The 18292-nt window shown below is 35.7% G+C and overlaps 1 protein-coding gene across 6 annotated transcripts in view; it reads left to right on the top strand.

Annotated features, from left to right (window-relative positions):
- Positions 1-18292, top strand: part of LOC136845715 (uncharacterized) — an 893447-nt gene that overhangs the window by 18244 nt on the left and 856911 nt on the right. For 5 of the 6 annotated variants that reach the window (XM_067115907.1, XM_067115900.1, XM_067115903.1 and 2 more), the window contains exon 2: positions 15802-15885. The exons of the other annotated variant lie outside the window; for it this stretch is intronic. The gene's annotated coding sequence lies outside the window, so the exon portion shown is untranslated. The remainder of the gene's footprint in view (positions 1-15801; positions 15886-18292) is intronic. 6 annotated transcript variants of the gene reach the window in all.

The following is an 18292-nucleotide window of genomic DNA, read 5'->3' as shown; positions in this document are numbered from 1 at the left end:
ATTAGCAGAACCAGCACATCCGTATCATTACTAAGAACTCTGGTTATTTTGTTGATTTCTGCTACTTGTAGCAAGTATGTGATCATTGAAATATCAGCTTCCTCGCATAAAAAGGCACCACTACTTTGACTCTCTAAAGTTACATCACTGCCAAAGCTGATAGAGGATATTAATGCTGAAAGCTTCTTTTTGTTGTTTTTGTTCTTCATAATGGCATCCCTACTGGGGAGTTGACTGGTAAAGGTAAGGTTGTAGATTGTAGTACTTTCACTACCATGTCGCTGTCTCTCATGGTCCTTGATTGAAAGGTCATTGTACTTATCAAATACCACTATTTTTTCACAATGTTTGGGGTATTTAGAGAGGTAACTCTTCATGCTGTCAACAAGCACAGTTACATCACCACCATGAGGCCATGTTGTATGATGGAGAAGCTGTTGCGCATCCATGATAATAATTTTGTCGGCTGGTGCGCTAGGCTGCAGAACACCAAGACGTTTGGTAAGAGGAGATTTAGTGCCTTTGCATAAGCAACCATACTCATCAATAAGAGATGATGTGACTGCACATAATTCATAATGAAAAATGTTTTCCAACTCCAGCTGGCGTTGTTGTCCTACCGTGAGAAGGCGTAAGAAAATGATTTCCAAGTCAAAAACAGTCTGGTCTCCCACTTTGATGCCAAGCTTTAGCTGCTCCATAGTTTTTACTGAGTTGGAAATTTTTGAATGAAATCCAGATGGTAGTGAATTATGGAATGATGCTACCATTTTCTCCCCAATTTGCAATGCATCATGTACATTGACTACGCTGGGGGTGACTTTACCAGTCACTATATTACACAATAAGGGACTAAGTTCAAGTGGATGGGAATGTTCATCTAATTCAGCAGCAATCCTTGAACGATCATCAGAATCAAGTTCTTTTCTTTTTTTACTCTCTTCTTTATCTTTCACCTGCATTGATGATGTACAGTCTTGCTCTGAATATAAATTTTCCATGGCATCCGAAAGGAAAGCAGAAATGGGAAATGAGTCAATCCATTCACTAACAAGCTCTGGGGATAATGTCGTACCTCTCAACCCAACCTTTCCTGTCTTTATAGCTGTTTGTTCACCAAATTGATCACTTGACGCAGAATTCCAATAATCATTGTTGTGCCGAGACACGTGTGCACCAGCAGTTAGGTCTGTCTTAACGTCTTCTGGCAAGTTGCGCATCTCTAGCAAGTACCAGGAGATATACTGAGCATAATGGCTGTGACCTGCACTAAAAAAATAGGGCAACATTCGCTCAAGACAAAGCTGTTGAAATATCCAGTCTCCCTCCCTTCCTTCACAAAGGAACTGATGAACTAATAGAGTTGGTTTGATAAAATTATCAACCCAGTGTTTCCTTGTTGGATGCTTTCTTACCTCATCCATATATGCTGGTATTTCATTGAATGTTTTCTCACCATCTCTAAAAAAATTTTGTAATAAGACAACTGCCACCGTACGAAATTCCCTCATAGATCTAACCCATGCTTTTCCATCCATAATACTTGTTACATGCCCAAATGCAGATCTAACATGAACATCCAGACCTGATCCTTCCATCAGTGTTCCAATGCATCCTTGAAAAGACATAATAATGTGCATTGTCCCTGTCTGGCTCCCACCACTTTATTTGCTGAGCAACCATATACAACTGCATATCTGTAGATATACAAGCTCAGCCAACGAATGCTTCATGTACAGGAGTGACGTTAGCACTGTGTCTGGATGCGATGGTGGAGCATGTATAAGGTGGCCAATCAGATATACTGTACTAGCTTTTAGTGCTGGTAAACCTTGCTCTTTAGGCAGTTGATTGTTAAATCCAGACCACTCCATAGTGGGTTTAGCCACTGGGTATCCCTTTGCTCAGCAGACCTAAGACTTTTCTCCCTTGCACATAAGTCTTCGTAAGGTATTCCGGAAGTTAATGGGACAAAAGGAGGGTTTTCTTGGGCTCCACTGTTATAGGGTGCATGATGGAAAGAGACTGTGCAGCTGTTTTAGTCAGCCAGGGAATAACAAGCTTCATAACTCCTACCTCACAATTTTCTTTCTTAATTACAACAACAGGATTCATCTGAAACTCATGAGCCATAACGTATGGCTCACGATGTCCATTTGGAGTTGACCTACCAAACCATCCAAACACTGGGCCCATTGTCGAATTCATGCCCATAGCTTGATGAAATGAACTACACTGTTGTCCCCCCACATATTTTGCAGCAGACTTATGAAAATGTATAACTTCATCATATGAAACTATGAAACCATGGTCATGAAAAAGCTTAATCAACTCAGAACCACCATACTTGTGATGCAGTTTGATTGCTAGCCCTAATGTTTGGTTTCTAGTGCTTGTGATGTGACTCTGTACTGCCTGAGCGAGACTAAGAGACTTTGTTGATACTTGTCCTTTAGATGCCAGTTCTGACATAATTTTGAGTAATGTGGGGCTAGTATTTGTCACCACATTGCTATATGTGAAGTCTCCCAAATGGAAAACTGCATTATCATAACGGAATAGCAGTGGCCTCACATCCCACCTACTCTCTCACTCTCTCTCTCTCTCTCTCTCTCTCTCTCTCTCTGTATATATATATATATATATATATATATATATATATATATATATATATATATATATATATATATATATATATATATATATATATATACACACACATATACACACATATACTGTATATACATATATATGCATATATATACATATACAGTATATATATATACATACACATACATATATATACATATACATTTATATACATATATATATATATATATATATATATATATATATATATATATATATATATATATATATATATATATATATATATATACGAGGGTAAGTCAAAAGTTCCAGGAAAAATTGTTGAATGATGTATTTACACAGGAATGAAACAACCCAAATACTTGGTAAACAATTATCTGTGATGTAGTGATCCATATAGACTTGTTACCTCAGTCATCCTCTTGCTACCGTGATGTTAACATCTGCTTCAGAAAAGTAACTTCTTGAACCCATGGAAAATAAAAATTTTGAGATGAGATAACATCAAGTTCCTGACCAAGCTTGATTGAAACCAGGAAAAATTATTGAAGCTTTGCAACAAGTTTATGGAGATTCTTCTCCATCTAAATCAGTTGTTTATGATTGATAAAGCGATTTAAGGATGGTCGGGAGGACCTCAAAGACAACCCAAGAGAGGGAAGACCATCGACTGCAAAAATGAAAGAATTGTGGCTTTGGTGCAGAATCTAGTGGATGAAAATCGTCGGATTACTATCGATATGATAGCTAATGAAACTGGGATCTCCCATGGTTCCGCATTTTCAATTTTAAATGAAAATCTTGGTTTGAGTAAACTTTCAGCACGTTGGGTCCCAAAGGCGTTGCGCGAAGACCAACTGCATAGCTGAACTTTCTCTTGCAGTTTTAACAAAGATTGAATCAAATGAATCAGAGTTTTTTGACCGGAGATGAAACTTGATCCATCAATATAGAAAGTAAAATTCAGTTAAAGCAATGGTTACCAAGAGGTTCAGCTGCACCAGTGAATGGCGAGATCTGCCCAGAAGGTTATGGCAACAGTGTTTTGGGACTCCAAAGGAGTGATTTTGATTGATTTCCTTGAAGGACAAAAACAATCACCGGGAACTACTACAAAGGTGTTTTGCAAAAACTGAAGACTGCATTGGCTAAAAAACGTCGAGGAAAGTTGCACCGCAGAATTTTGTTCCATCATGATAACGCTCCAGCACATTCATCAAGGGTTGCAAGAGAAGTCCTACGGAAATTTAGGTGGGAAACTCTTCACATCCTCCTTATAGTCCTGATCTTGCTCCTTCAGATTTTTTTCCTGTTCCCAAAACTCAAGGAACACTTAAGAGGAGTCCGGTTTGAATCTTTGGATGCTGCTAAACATGCAGTTTCAACATGGTTTAATAGAAAGGCCCCAAATTTCTACAAAGAAGGGTTGCATGGAAACAGCGCCTTGAAAAGTGTATAGAGTTAGATGGTAGATATGTAGAAAAATGATGTTTGAATTTCCTTAAATAAAGAGTATATTGAATTTTTCCTGAACTTTTTGACTTACCCATATATATATATATATATATATATATATATATATATATATATATATATATATATATATATATATATATATATATATATATGTGTGTGTGTGTGTGTGTGTGTGTATGTGTGTGTATACAGTATATATTGGAAATAATAAATGTTTACTTTAAACCATTAGCGATTTTCAGTTCGACAGCTCTGAATGAGATATTAGAAAGGATATTGGTTTAAGTAATTTCTATTGCAAGATGAGAATAAGCTTATTGTTGGATTTGAAGGAAATGAATGAGGTTTCATTTGTGTCAGCATCATTTTATTCAGTAGCAGTTGATGTAATCAGAAAGTTTGTCGTCATGAAAAATTTCCTAACTTGAATAGTAAAGATTGCTATAATTTTATAAGGCCAGAAAATGCACCAAAAAAATCGAAGACTGGACTGGAAAATGGTATGGGCGAGCATAAACAAACCCTTTCATTGGTATCATGGAAGGAGAGTTTGCTTTTAAATATGCTCTTGGAACCTTGGCGACCAACAATCGGTTGAAAATTTTAAATATCAGAAACAGTGATAAATGTGATAATTGCGAAGATATTAAATACATTTTGCATGCTTTTTGTTTCAGTAGTCACATAAAAACAACATTGATGTATTTCAAGTGTGCTATTCCATACGTGCATCATAAACAGAGACAATTTTTTAAATACATTAATATTCATTTTCAAGTATAGGATAAAAAAGGTTCATAATAGTGCCACTGTATTAATTGTAGGGTATTTGTATGCTGTTTGGGTCAGTAAAAAGAAACGTTATACGAAAGAAGAAACAGATTCTTTGGTTAAGAGCAAGTTTTGTTACGATAGTTGGCTATTAGAAAATCATTACAAAGCGAGAATAAATAAAATGTTCACAAAAGAGTACATTAATTATTGTTTTTGAGTAATTAAATTTAAAAAAATAAAAATTCACACCAGGAACTCTTATTAAATGCTATGGACTTATGAAAATTAGGCAAGGTTATAAGTATTACTTGGAAGGTTATAAGAATTGTTATAAGGTTATAAATATTGTAGAAATTGTAGTTGTGATAACTGTCATACATCATTAAATTATGGAATGTAAGTGACTCAGAATTTAGGGATTGTAATATTACCAGTGTTGACATTTTTTTTAAGCATTGATGTATGTAAATATATTGTTGTCCTGGTAAGAAGAAAAATTATCATTGTAAAATTATGTAAATACTATCAAATAACTGTAAAACTGCATTAATATAGTTTTCTAATAAAAGATGAAAAAAGTGTAACTGTAAATGAAATGTAACATTATTCATCAAAGATCCAGATAAAAAATGAGACCTTTCTTTAGCCGGACTCAGTAAAAATTATTTCGTAAGATAAATAGCAATTGATAACCAACGAGATAGTATTTTCGGATCATGTCAAGATTAGCCTTCGTGAAACCCCAAGGTGGCCTTCGTTGTCACTCGGCTGTCTGTCTGTCTTCTTGAAATATAGGTGTGCCTTCTATTCTGTGATTCAATCTTATCAGTTTTAATCATTTTAGGACAATTGTAATTCTTGTTTTTTTGTTTTTACTGTGGGTCACTTTAATGTTTGTAAATTTGTTTGTCTTTTTAGCCTTGAAAATGAGACTTGTAGTCCAGAAACGTCGGGAATCATAATGAAGCCTTCTCATTTCGACATGCCTGTCCTCCCACTTGGATTGTTTGATGAGGTTTTTAGCAACTGCCTGCCTCCTGTGCTATATATATATGTACACACACAAACACACACATACTGTATATATATCACCCATATACTATGTAGGTGTAGGCATATGGTCCAGGCGAGCTTGTTAAGATATATATGTATATATGTGTATATTTGTATGTATATACATATATATATAAAGTATATATATATATATATATATATATATATATATATATATATATATATATATATATATATATATATATATATATATATATACACAGAGAGAGAGAGAGAGAGAGAGAGAGAGAGAGAGAGAGAGAGAGAGAGAGAGAGAGAGAATTTAGGCCATGGACCAGGCGCTGGGACCTGTGAGGTCATTCAGCGCTGAAAGGGAAATTGACAGTAAGAAGGTATGACAGTGTTACAGGAGGAAAACCTTGCAGTTGCACTATAAAACTGTTAGAGAGGGTGGAAAGTCAGATGGAAGAAGGAATATAAAAGGAGGTATAGTAGAGGTTGCAGCTAGGGGCCGAGGGGACGCTGCAAAGATACTTAAGGAATGCCTACAGTGCACCACGTGTGCCCTCCTCCACTCACCGGTGATCCATTTCCTGATTCCTTTCGTGGTCCTCCCCAATCGATGAGTTTACTCGGCGGTGTTGTTCCACAACTCTGACTCTGCCTCGTTAAGCATTATTTATGGGGCGCACTCTTCTGGGTAGCTGTTATGGCCGAGTTATGTTTCATTAAATAGAAGTCTTGATGCGCAGGTGTATGCTGGACATATCAACACATCATTACATCAAAATCTAAATATTAGAATAAAACCTATGATATAGGTATCCATTATGTTATGACAGTTTTAAAAGACTTTGCATTAATGTAACTTAATGTACCCTTCAAGGGAAGGTGGTGTGCATACTTTATCATTATTGGAAACAATTTGTATAGTAAATGTGTTTCTAATAATGATAAAAGTACACACGCCATCAACCCTTGAAGGAAAAAATAGTACGGGTATGACTGTTCGGTAGAATCCCCTGCACCTCTCTGAAGCATTAGTAAATGTATTATGCGCAACCTCGTCTTACTAAGGAAAAACCATATAAAATACTCAAGTGATTAATAAAAAAAATCTGATACGGTATGTTAAATAAAATTCAATAATAGCTGTAAAGTTTTATGGCCATCAGATCTTTTAAATATCAACAAATGCTAAACAATAATCGAGCTATAGTGACATTTATCAACATCTATTTTATCACATAGCACTAATTGTTATGATCACAATTTAAAAAAATATTAATGATAAAGAATGCTGAAGTTTCACGTTTCCTCTACCGATGTCGGTGATCGGAACCTTTTTGACAACTTCCGTGCTTCGAAAGACCACGTCAGCAACCTCTGATGGCTGTAGGGTTTTAACTGAGCCACCGTATTCGGCATTTGTGCATGTCGCATTTCCACCTAATACCGGTGTGGGCAGCGCAATCTTAGAGTCTTTAGATTAGGATCATTTCTCCACTTAAACGAAGAACATAATAACAACATTGCTTGTGAATTAAGTTACCACAGCCATGGTATTTTGCATTAACAATAATAATTATTAGACGGGTAAAAGATTAATCAGTTAACAGTTCATTTTTATTGGCCGCAACCTCGCGCAGCCAGTGAAACTGCCAAACAATACTATAACAAGTGTTCTCGATCTGTCCTCCACTTACCAAGGAACTCTTTCACTCTTCGTCGCTCTCCTTCTAGATTATTTTACTTATATAATATGTACTTTCCCTATGTCTCGTTATTTCAGCTTTTTATCCCTCTGCTTTTCTTGTTTTGTGTTAATATCTCAAGAATATTACAAATAACCGTAATTTATAAGTGAGCAAAAACTGGCATTCCATAGTTGCCATCAGCCACATCACCCACCGTCACTGTGAATTGTAGGACCAATCATGCAATAAAACTAAATACAATAGGATTTAATTTAACATAAAGAATGCACCAGCGAAGCTTGTGGTTAATACCTTAATAACAAAAGTGAACTGACAAGTTTGGCAACTTTTTTTTTTTTTTTTTTTTTTTACAGCAGGTGGTTTGCAGATCACAGAGCACCCCCGCAAACGTTATTGCAGTTGGCTAACTCTCTGTCCTGACTTCCTTCGATCTTTCATCTTTACAGAAGAGGGCCTATCGCCATCGAGGGGTTTTAGGTATTTTAATACTTCAGTCAGGATGCATATTTGCAGAAATGCTTTGTATGTCGATCTTGTGAACAGATATTACGTCTGTTGATAAATGATAATGCTCTATAGGAAATACTGGTTCATAAATCATAACTTCGTAAGCACTTGTATTCTCATATTTATTTAGAATATTTTCTTAACTGTAGATTTTATCCTCAGTGCCTTTATCGTCAGAATATGAACTTTCACAATCAGTTAAGTTCTTCATTGGAGGGGTGGGTAGAGCTCCCGGCTAGAACGCTGTTGGCCCAGCGTTCGACTCTCCGACCGGCCAATGAAGAATTAGAGGAATTTATTTCTGGTGATAGAAATTCATTTCTCGTCATAATGTGGTTCGGATTCCACAATAAGGTGTAGGTCCCGTTGCTAGGTAACCAGTTGGTTCTTAGCCACGTAAAATAAATCTAATCCTTCGGGCCAGCCCTAGGAGAGCTATTAATCAGCTCAGTGGTCTGGTTAAACGAAGATATACTTAACTTTTTTTTCACAATCGCTTTTTTAAGGGTACTATTAATCTTTGAAGAGTGGCCATCATCTTCCATACTATATCCAGCATGTATCGGAACAGTGTAGGGGTGCGTTTTGCCAGGGGAACCATACAAATCCAGTGTGTCCACCCTTGTGTGAGTACTTGGTACTACTTCCTTCCAGTGACATCGTTGAATTTCTCAGTGCCTTATGCAGAGCTACAACATTACCACTAAGGAAAAAAACATTAATGAAAGCACCAGCAATCAGACATACTACTGATAAATTCATGTGGAGGTGAAGAAAGATACATCTCACCTCTGAACGCAGAAATCATAACCATTAATTGCTCCTTCACTTATGTCTTAGGTACTTTTGCACAAGCAGCCAAAGTTGTCTGACACTTTATCCCATTTTGCCTTTTCTGTATACACTTACAAAAACTAACACTTGATTTTTTCTAAGAATATGTGCCATTGTTACCTTTGGGAAAATTGCAGAAATTAACTAATATATGGTTTTTCACCAAGGACATTTCTCATAACAGATACATTTATTGATCTTATGAAAAGGGAAGGATGAAACAGCAAATTACAGAGAAGCGTGTGTGTGTGTGTGAAGTAAAAATTACAGGTAAGAATGTTAAGTAAAACTCAGAGCAGTGTGACTGTTTTTTTCTGAGAATGGTAAACACAGTCAAGTCCTTATATCATTTTTCCTTTAACGAGACTTTTATGGAACTAATACTTGGTTCCATCGAGGTGTTATTTTGGCCACATTAATTGAAGGTTTCATCGCTAACGCCAGTATATCATGGCAACTGTTACCGATGCATATCGTACTTTGAACAAAATCAGGCGCGCTGTTTACCAGTAGGTTGTCAGGACATGATAATGAAACCTTTAGACTTGTTGGCCATGGCTACAGTTTGTCTACTGTAGGCAACTTTTCTCTTGCATCAGTTTATTATATAAACAGCCTGCTGGCATTTCTTACGATTCGATAACGTCTCTTCAGTGCCCATACATTTCCATCTGCATACAAAGTGAGCTGTTCAAAGATTTTCAACCACTTTCGTTTTTCATCCGACAGTGCCAGAAATTTCCTGCTGAGTATATTCACCCCGCTTGATTACATTTTCTTGCTTATGAACATCGTTTCCCCTACCAGATTTGCAATATATTTTCCTAGAGATCAGTTTTATATCCTTTCACAAAATTTTCGATATTTTCATCAATCTTTTGAATTTTAACCCCAACTGTTCCCTGTTTCTCGTTGGTTTTGCATAATAGAGTCATCGCAAATTATAATACGTTCCAAATCATGTGATCTTTGCATTCACCTCGAATATGCTAAAATACAGTACAGTATTTCGAATTAACAGTGATCATACCTCGCATTTAAAGCATAATAGGCTAAATGCGTTACAAATCGAGGCAAATAACCATACCGGATACATACGGTCACTATATATATACGAATGAAGTGGAATAAAAAAACACACCCTTTCCCACCCAAAGAAGCTGTTGTGGTTGTTACACAGAAAAAACTACTTAATGTTTAAAAAATCGGAAAACAGGCCATGTGTCTATTTTACAATATTACTAACGATGTGTCTCAAAGATGATTGTCCTTTATTGTAATTAAAGTATTCTATGAGGTTAAAAAGGCCCATAAAAATAAGTTACTTGGCAAAATCAAATATTTCGAATACCAACTTGTGTAATCTTGATCACTGGTGAATGTGGACAGTTGGTATGGGACATATACGTAGAAGTATGATAATATGACGATAGTGTAGATAGCAGTTATCTTGTTATGGAAATGGATCAGATCCTTGTTTTTTGGTCCTCGTTAGCTCCCACCTGTCTCGAGTTTGGTGCTCGTACCCGCTGGGATACTTGCCTGAGAATAGAGAATAGGTCTTAAGAATAACTCGTCGGCGAAATCCGATTTCCAGTGCCCTGACCGGTTCATATTTTGCAGTGGCGTAACTAGTGTTAGTGGCGCCCCATCCCCGTGCTAAAAAGTACTCAAGTGGTGGAAATTAAACGCACGTTTTAAGCCTTAACATCTCACTCATTTATTTTATTTCATAAAGAAAAAAAAAAAGACCAACCGATTAGTAATTTCTAATTTCATGTTCTATTGATAATACTGCAAGGTTTGACAATCTTGGCTGACACAAAGTTGATCTTAGATAGTTTTTGATTAGTTTTACCTTGGAGACCTGCTCAAAAGATGCCCGAGTGCCGCCTACCCTGGACAGTGACGCCCGGGGCGGACCCCCACCCCTGGTTAGTTTTAACTTATAGACCCGCTCAAAAGATGCCAGAGTGCCGCTCCCCTGGACAGTGCCGCCCGGGGCGGACAGCCCCCTCCCCACTTCCCCACTTAGTTATGCCACTGTATTGTTAATTTGACTGATAGTGGCCGACTCCAGAGCTTTCCTGTTGTACGGGCAGCTGTTTTGAAAAACAGCTCGGCCCCAATCCAGTTTATGGTATGGCCAGTATCATTCCCTCCTATGTATGAAAATCCCCTGGCTCCCTGAACCGCTCCTTGCTGATCTTTTATGCCTTATTGATCTTTGTGAGATGGACCTACCGGTGTCCAGAAAGTAAATTTACTTACATTTGCTGCATGGGATCTTGTAAACATCGCCGTCTGCTATTTTTTTGTGATACATTAATGATTGAGCTGCCGATAGATTTGCGATAATGAAAAATAAATGTATTGTTAAGTTTGAGCAGCTCGGTTACTTTTTTGATGTTCTCAACGTAAAGGTTTTCTTTCTTTTTTTTCGCTAAAATCTATTTATTTGTTATTTGTGGGCCTCTATAGTATATTTTGTCACTTAACTGTCCACATTCATTAGTGATCAGGATTACAGAAGTTTTTTAATCGAAATTTCGCGCGAATAGTGTTTTTATGGGCCGTTTTAACTTCACTGTATCACGGTAGTTTGATTCCTCCATTTCCCTTCAACCCTGTGTGCTGACACATTAGAAATGAATGAGGTATGAGTCTGACTTTTATCAAAACTTTTAACCATAACCCTCAGCATATCATTTGTACATGATGCATAACGAGACACAAACGATATGATGTATTAAAATGATTACTCATTTTGACTGATTGTGCACAAAGAAAATTGCTTTGTGTAGCGATAATTGATAATTAATGAATTATACCCTTGCAAACATGTATTGTAAATCACAAGTCGAGAATACACTATCATTCGAGTACAAATAAGTCATGCTGCTCTTATTTCAATTTAGAATTCCAACAAGTGAGAATTAGTGTTAATTATTATATTCATCTTGACTTCGTTTGCATTACAAAGGCATATTACATAAAAAAGAACCGCAAAATTTTTATAAAACAAAGCCACCCATCTCTGGTATAATTTTTGTTCCGAAGACTCTTACCCTTCCATGAGAGTCGTATCATGAAACGCAAACACTAACGGGCGCGTACGCGCGCTAGCATCGTTATTGAAACAATACATTACCCTCAAGATCATTTACTGACAAGGTTACCAAACAGATAACACATCCCCACACTTGATCAACTAGAGGCAGGAGACGCAGGAGTTCAACTCTCTCTCTCTCTCTCTCTCTCTCTCTCTCTCTCTCTCTCTCTCTCTCTCTCTCTCTCTCTCTCACATTATGTGTTTCCCGAAGTGTCATGTTGTAATTGTAGGCAGAAGTTGTACCACTTAATACTGCTGCCATGTATTCTGTCGTTGTCAAAACTTTCTGAATCCTCTCTTGTTTGGCACCAAAACTTTGTACTCGCCCGTCTTGTTGTTGCTCAACTTTCCTAAAATTATGAATATGATATTTCTGACATATTAAAATCCACTTCATTTATGAAATTTCAAGAAACAGAAAGTACAAGATTCAGTTCATAAACCGACATGAAGCGGGCAAACTCTTATGATTTGGTAATTGGTGAATGACGCGGTTTCTGTAAAATTAAGCAGGTCGTCCAAGATTATAAACTAATTTTTTCTTTATCGTGGGCCTAATGTGTTTCTTTGATTGTTACGTATACTTAAACACCTCATCAATTTGGATGATTTACTCTTGAGAAATTTCTAAACCAAAGGTCCAGATTCGAATCGTTTCCGGGACCAGAAGCATTTATCATTGATAATTCCCACTGGATGCAAGTTATTCCCAAGGTTTGGTGAATTCCATATTAAACGATGTTTATAGCTTAACACCTGTGAATATAAAAAGTCACGCTTTTTAAGTGATTATACATAATATATATATATATATAGAAATATATATATATATATATATATATATATATATATATATATATATATATATATATATATATATATATATATATATATATATATATATAATATATATATATATATATATATATATATATATATATATATATATATATATATATATATATATATATATATATATATATATATATATATAACGTGATCCGTTTATCACGCATCATCACAGGTAAATGAAAAATAAGAGACGGGGTGTGGGTCCTGCCGGTTTCGACTTTATTTCCAGACAATTGACGAAGAACTGATACATAGTGTTAGAAATCATTATGCACTTACTACAGAGGTGGTACTGACGAACATACTAAACTGTTGAGACTACGCAACCGCCCCTGACAGGAAGTGGCGACAAAACTCATTAGGGGTAGTGGTAGAAATCACAATGTAAACTCAAGGGACATTATCGACAAACATACAGACAGGTGTCAAGGAGGGGGTCAAAAAACACTTTAGTACTACTGCCGGGAGAGTTCTTGGGAAGTACATGTTTCATTGTTGGTGTTCTTAAATGCAACAAAAACGCCAAAATTCTTATGAAGATGGGGATATCTTTCATATTGTTATTACATAGTAAAACAAGAGAGAATTTTATGTTGTAAGGTTTATTTTTTTTTGATACAGGGTCTTATTTGCCACTTATAGTGCATTGTCTGATGCACAGTCACGACATTTTAATTTCTTGTCTGTATTCCTAATCTCATCTATTTCATCATCAGTATATTCAGGGATACATATTAACCTTATTGCTTTGACCAGAACTAAAATGAACTTGAGAAGAAATATTAGTCGGTTGTCTGTAAACACAGTATTTAAATTCATTACTATTTCTACGTATGAGGCATTCCAAAAAGGGTAGGTACCCATCCTTTTCCATTTCCAAAAGTGAATTTAATTGATGGTGCTAACTGATATACCTTGTAAAAAAAATTATATTAACATTTTCGTTCTTTGGCCATACACAAATTATATCGTCAACATACCTGAAACAGACATTGCATGAAATGATTTTATTTAATATTTTATTTTAAAAAAATTCCATACACAAACTACTTAACACTGAAAATAGAGGGTTTCCCATCGCCATACCAATATTATGAAAGTGGAATTTCCCATTTAATTCAAATTTACATCCTTTTACACATAATTTAATTAGTTAAATTAGAGTGTTTTTGGAAAATGGGATATTCAGCTGTGTATTCTCTAATAATTCCGATGAAAACTCCAGTAGATCATCAGTTGGTATCTTTTTGAATAGTAATACCACATCAGAACTCACAAGCCTGGATTCACTATTAATCTCTACACTATTTAGTTTATTTAAGAGGTCCGCATTATTCATGATGTTAGCATAAGAGATGGTACCAACCATTGGGTTGAGAATATCCACTAGGTAATTTACTAGAATGTGTGATGTGGAACCAGTTAGGCTAATAATTCAACTGGCAGGAAAATTCGTTTTGAGTTTTCAGTGTACCCCACATACGATAGCGATGGAAAGGTGACACCGAACTTTTGTTTTTAGGCTTTCGTTTCCTTTTTATAAGTTTTCCACTTTCCTATTAAAATTACTATTCATATACAAAGAATTAAATTGAAAGCCCATCAGACAATGTGTATAGTAATTTTAATTGGAAAGTGAAAAAGTTATTAAAAGGAAACAAAAGCCTAATAAAAATTTCTGTGGAGCCGGGACATCTTGCAAGGCACGTGAGAAACCCGCCAGGTTTGCCACAACAACGGCGGGTGGGCAGTCAGGATGGACTTAGAAATTATGAAAAGCTTAGAAGGAAATGATGAGGTAAAGAAGAGGGCGCTTTCCCGACAATACAACAAGCAACTTTTGCTTTCTCGTTAGCCTGCCCTACACACTTTTCGAAAAAAACAGGAAAGTGAATAAAAAGAGGAAAAATGCCTGATTCTTCCACCAAGGAAGGGAACTCAAACCCAAGACCATGGAATGCCACGGTACAATGGCTATGGCACAGTCCACGGTTGGAGAATGAGGTTGTTGTATCAAGAGCAACCTTCTCTTAGAAGGGTTGCCTACTATGGCTAAAGAGTATCACTACCCTAACTTGAGTAGGCAGGGTTGTCACACCCTGAATTGAATGTTGCTAAGGAAGAGCCACATTAACCTATTAGCCCTAAAAATTCCCAATTACATTTACAATTTTATGAATTTAAAATTTTATGTATTATTTCCTAAGAAGGCAGACTTATGCATGAAAATTCATATAGAGATATAGATGATCTGCAATCACTGAATATTAGAGGTATATTACTTGGTGTTAATTCAGTATATCTCAGAGTAATTGAAGTTTCCAGTACGAACAATGGCTTTCACAAAACAAGATCCTTCTTACATATTTGTATCAAAATTACTGATAATAAAACTTTAGCAATATACAGTATATGACAGAAGGAGTAACTTTAATTTTGGAATTACTAGGACTGCATGCTTTTTTGGTTTAATACACCACCTAATATGACCTAAGAAAGGCTTAAGAAGCTTATAAATAAATTGAATATAAGAGATCTTGTATATCGCAATATCTATAGATATGATACCGTAATCAGTTAATTTCTTTGATTGATTTTTATAATATCTAAAGTCTGATTTTTCTAATATATAAAGTCTGGTATTCCTGCTCTCGTATGTACACTAGGTTTGTATACAAATTAATATGAAAATTTCTATTTATATAACTACCTTAGTTTTCATAACCAGTACTGTTTGCATTATGAAGGTACATTGAGTCTTGATATCTACAATATAGTGGTAGATATGATAGCGTAGTTAATCATGTACATGCGTAGAAAATGAATTCTTTCAATCACTTGTAATATATTTGATATATATTAATAATAAGAAATTATATCGCACTGTAAAATTTTATCGTACAGATGCTGCAGAAAACTGGAGGACTGCCTTATTATTTTGTCCTGTGGGTATTGAAGGTGAACTCAGTAAGGGAAGGTTCAAGAAATGTAAGTATTACAAAAACCTAATGTACATTTTAGTTGTATTTCATTGGTATTACTTTTACCATTTTTTTGTACTTTTCCTGCTTTTGCACTCTATATTTTTTGCTTTTTATATGTAAATTCCATAAAAGCCATGCAAGTTAGGTACGATGCATATAGCAGTGATGGTTGTACGCAAGGTAAAGAGAGTAGACAGGTACGCTCACTTGTTGGGGGGGTGAGGATTATCCCCCCCAAGCCGCTGGTGTCTGGTGTCCACAGGTCGGTTTGTGACCTGGGTCACTATAAACTCCTGTGATTGACTTCACTCACATCAGTTGTTCGTGTGTTATTGTCAATAGCAGTATACAAATTTCTCTTCAGCACATTTCCAATCACCAGTGGGTTACCGTTTCATTATATAGAGTAATTTTCGAGAAATGCCATTTATCTGTGCAGTGTTTGGTTGCAATTCTCATGGTAGAAAGAAAGAAGGCATATCATTTTTTCTTCCTAAAGATGCAGAAACAAGACAAAAGTGGATTCATGTTTGTCGTAGAAAAGACAAATTCAATTATCCTAACAGTAGGATATGTAGCAGACATTTTGAGGACAGTGCTTATTTAAAAAGTCAAGAACAAATTTCGGCAAATGTAACCAGTGCTCCTAGAAAGAGACTTTTGAAGTCACTTGCAGTTCCAACTCTTCTTCTTCACTTGCCTAAATCTAAAGGTCAGTATCAATCATCTCTAATGATATTACTGTAATTAGTCCATATGTATAATCTTGGAAATAACTGTATATACAATATTATAAATATAGGTTATACATATATACACGTAAAGAGAGAGAGAGAGAGAGAGAGAGATAAGAGAGAGAAAAAGAGAGAGATTTCAACATATAAGAAAAATTATGATCGAACAGTAAATAAAAATGAAATGAGAGAGAGAGAGAGAGAGAGAGAGATTTTTTCATTGAGAGCAGAGAGAGAGTAAAAGAATTTTTTTCATTACTTGGCATAATATCATTTCTTCTTTATATTAGGTACTGATGAGCTAAACAGATTTCGACAATCACGTGCAGAGAGAAGAAATCTGAAACGATTAGTTGAAGAATCATTTGAAGAAAATAGATCAGTATGTGGTGAAGAAATTCATGTTGAAAATGGAGATGTTTCATTCGTGCAAGATTTGGATGACGTAGATCAGCAAGATGAAACAAAGACACTGGAGGATGTGCAGCGCCAACTAGAAGAGGTTATGCAGGAAAGAAATAATCTCATCTCAGAAAAACAACAGTGGGAGAAAGAAAAGAGAGTGTTAGTGGATAATATTAACAAATTAAATAACGACGTTTTACGGTGCAAGACATTCCTTGGCAAACTTTTTCTCCATCTCATGTGGAAAGCATCATAAATGGTAAATACATGAAACGTTGGTCAGTGTCTGATATAAGCCGAGCAATAACTTTAAGGAATATAGGTCCTAAAGCATATAAATATTTGCGTAAACAATGTGGAATTCCTCTTCCTTCAGAGAGTACTTTAAAACGTTGGTCATCAAAAATAGACGCGGAACCGGGCATTTTGCAAACAGTGCTTCAAATGTTGAAAGAAAAGGGTCATTCAATGAATGAATATAAACGATTATGTGTTATGTCTTTTGATGAATGTACAATTTTTCAAATCTGGTCCTACGATAGGGGAATAGACGAATTATTTGATCCACAATCTAGAGTGCAGTGTGTAATGATTCGAGGACTTACACAAGCATGAAAACAGCTTGTTTTTACAATTTCAACACCAATATGACCAAAGACTTATTATACAAGTTAATTGTAAGTGTAGAGAGTATTGGTTTTCCAGTGGTAGCTATAGTAAGTGATATGGGCCCTACAAATGTCAGCCTTTGGAATAGTATTGGTATAAGTACAGAAACCATTTCATTTTCAAATCCTTATGATTCGGAGAGAGAGGTGTATGTATTTGCCGACCCCCCTCATCTCATTAAACTAATAAGGAATAATTTTCTTGATTATGGCTTCCAGTTAAGTGATGGAAGCTTTGTTCAAAGTGAATGTGTACGAGAAATTGTCAAGAAGAGTGTAAGTGATTTATGACCCACCTATCGCTTGACTGAAAATAATTTATGTGTTAAGGGAACAGCACGCATGAATGTGAAGAAAGCCGTTCAGCTTCTATCAGAAACTACTTCAAAAGCAGTAGACTTTTATGGAAAACAAGGACTTTTAGAGAGCAAACATTGGAAAAGCACTCGAGATTTTATCAAACTTGCTGATGCATGGTTTGATTTATTCAATTCAAGAGTTCCTCATGACAAAAGGCACAAAGAAATGCATATAGGTTGCAACTGACACAACAAAATAAAATTCTGGAGGAAATGAAAAGCGTTGCTAAAACAATGAGTGTGTG

Source organism: Macrobrachium rosenbergii, chromosome 14 (assembly GCF_040412425.1).
Source record: "Macrobrachium rosenbergii isolate ZJJX-2024 chromosome 14, ASM4041242v1, whole genome shotgun sequence".
In the NCBI taxonomy this organism is placed as follows: domain Eukaryota; kingdom Metazoa; phylum Arthropoda; class Malacostraca; order Decapoda; family Palaemonidae; genus Macrobrachium; species Macrobrachium rosenbergii.
The sequence above is the reverse complement of the archived record's forward strand: the minus strand, read 5'-3'. Positions and strand labels throughout refer to the sequence as shown.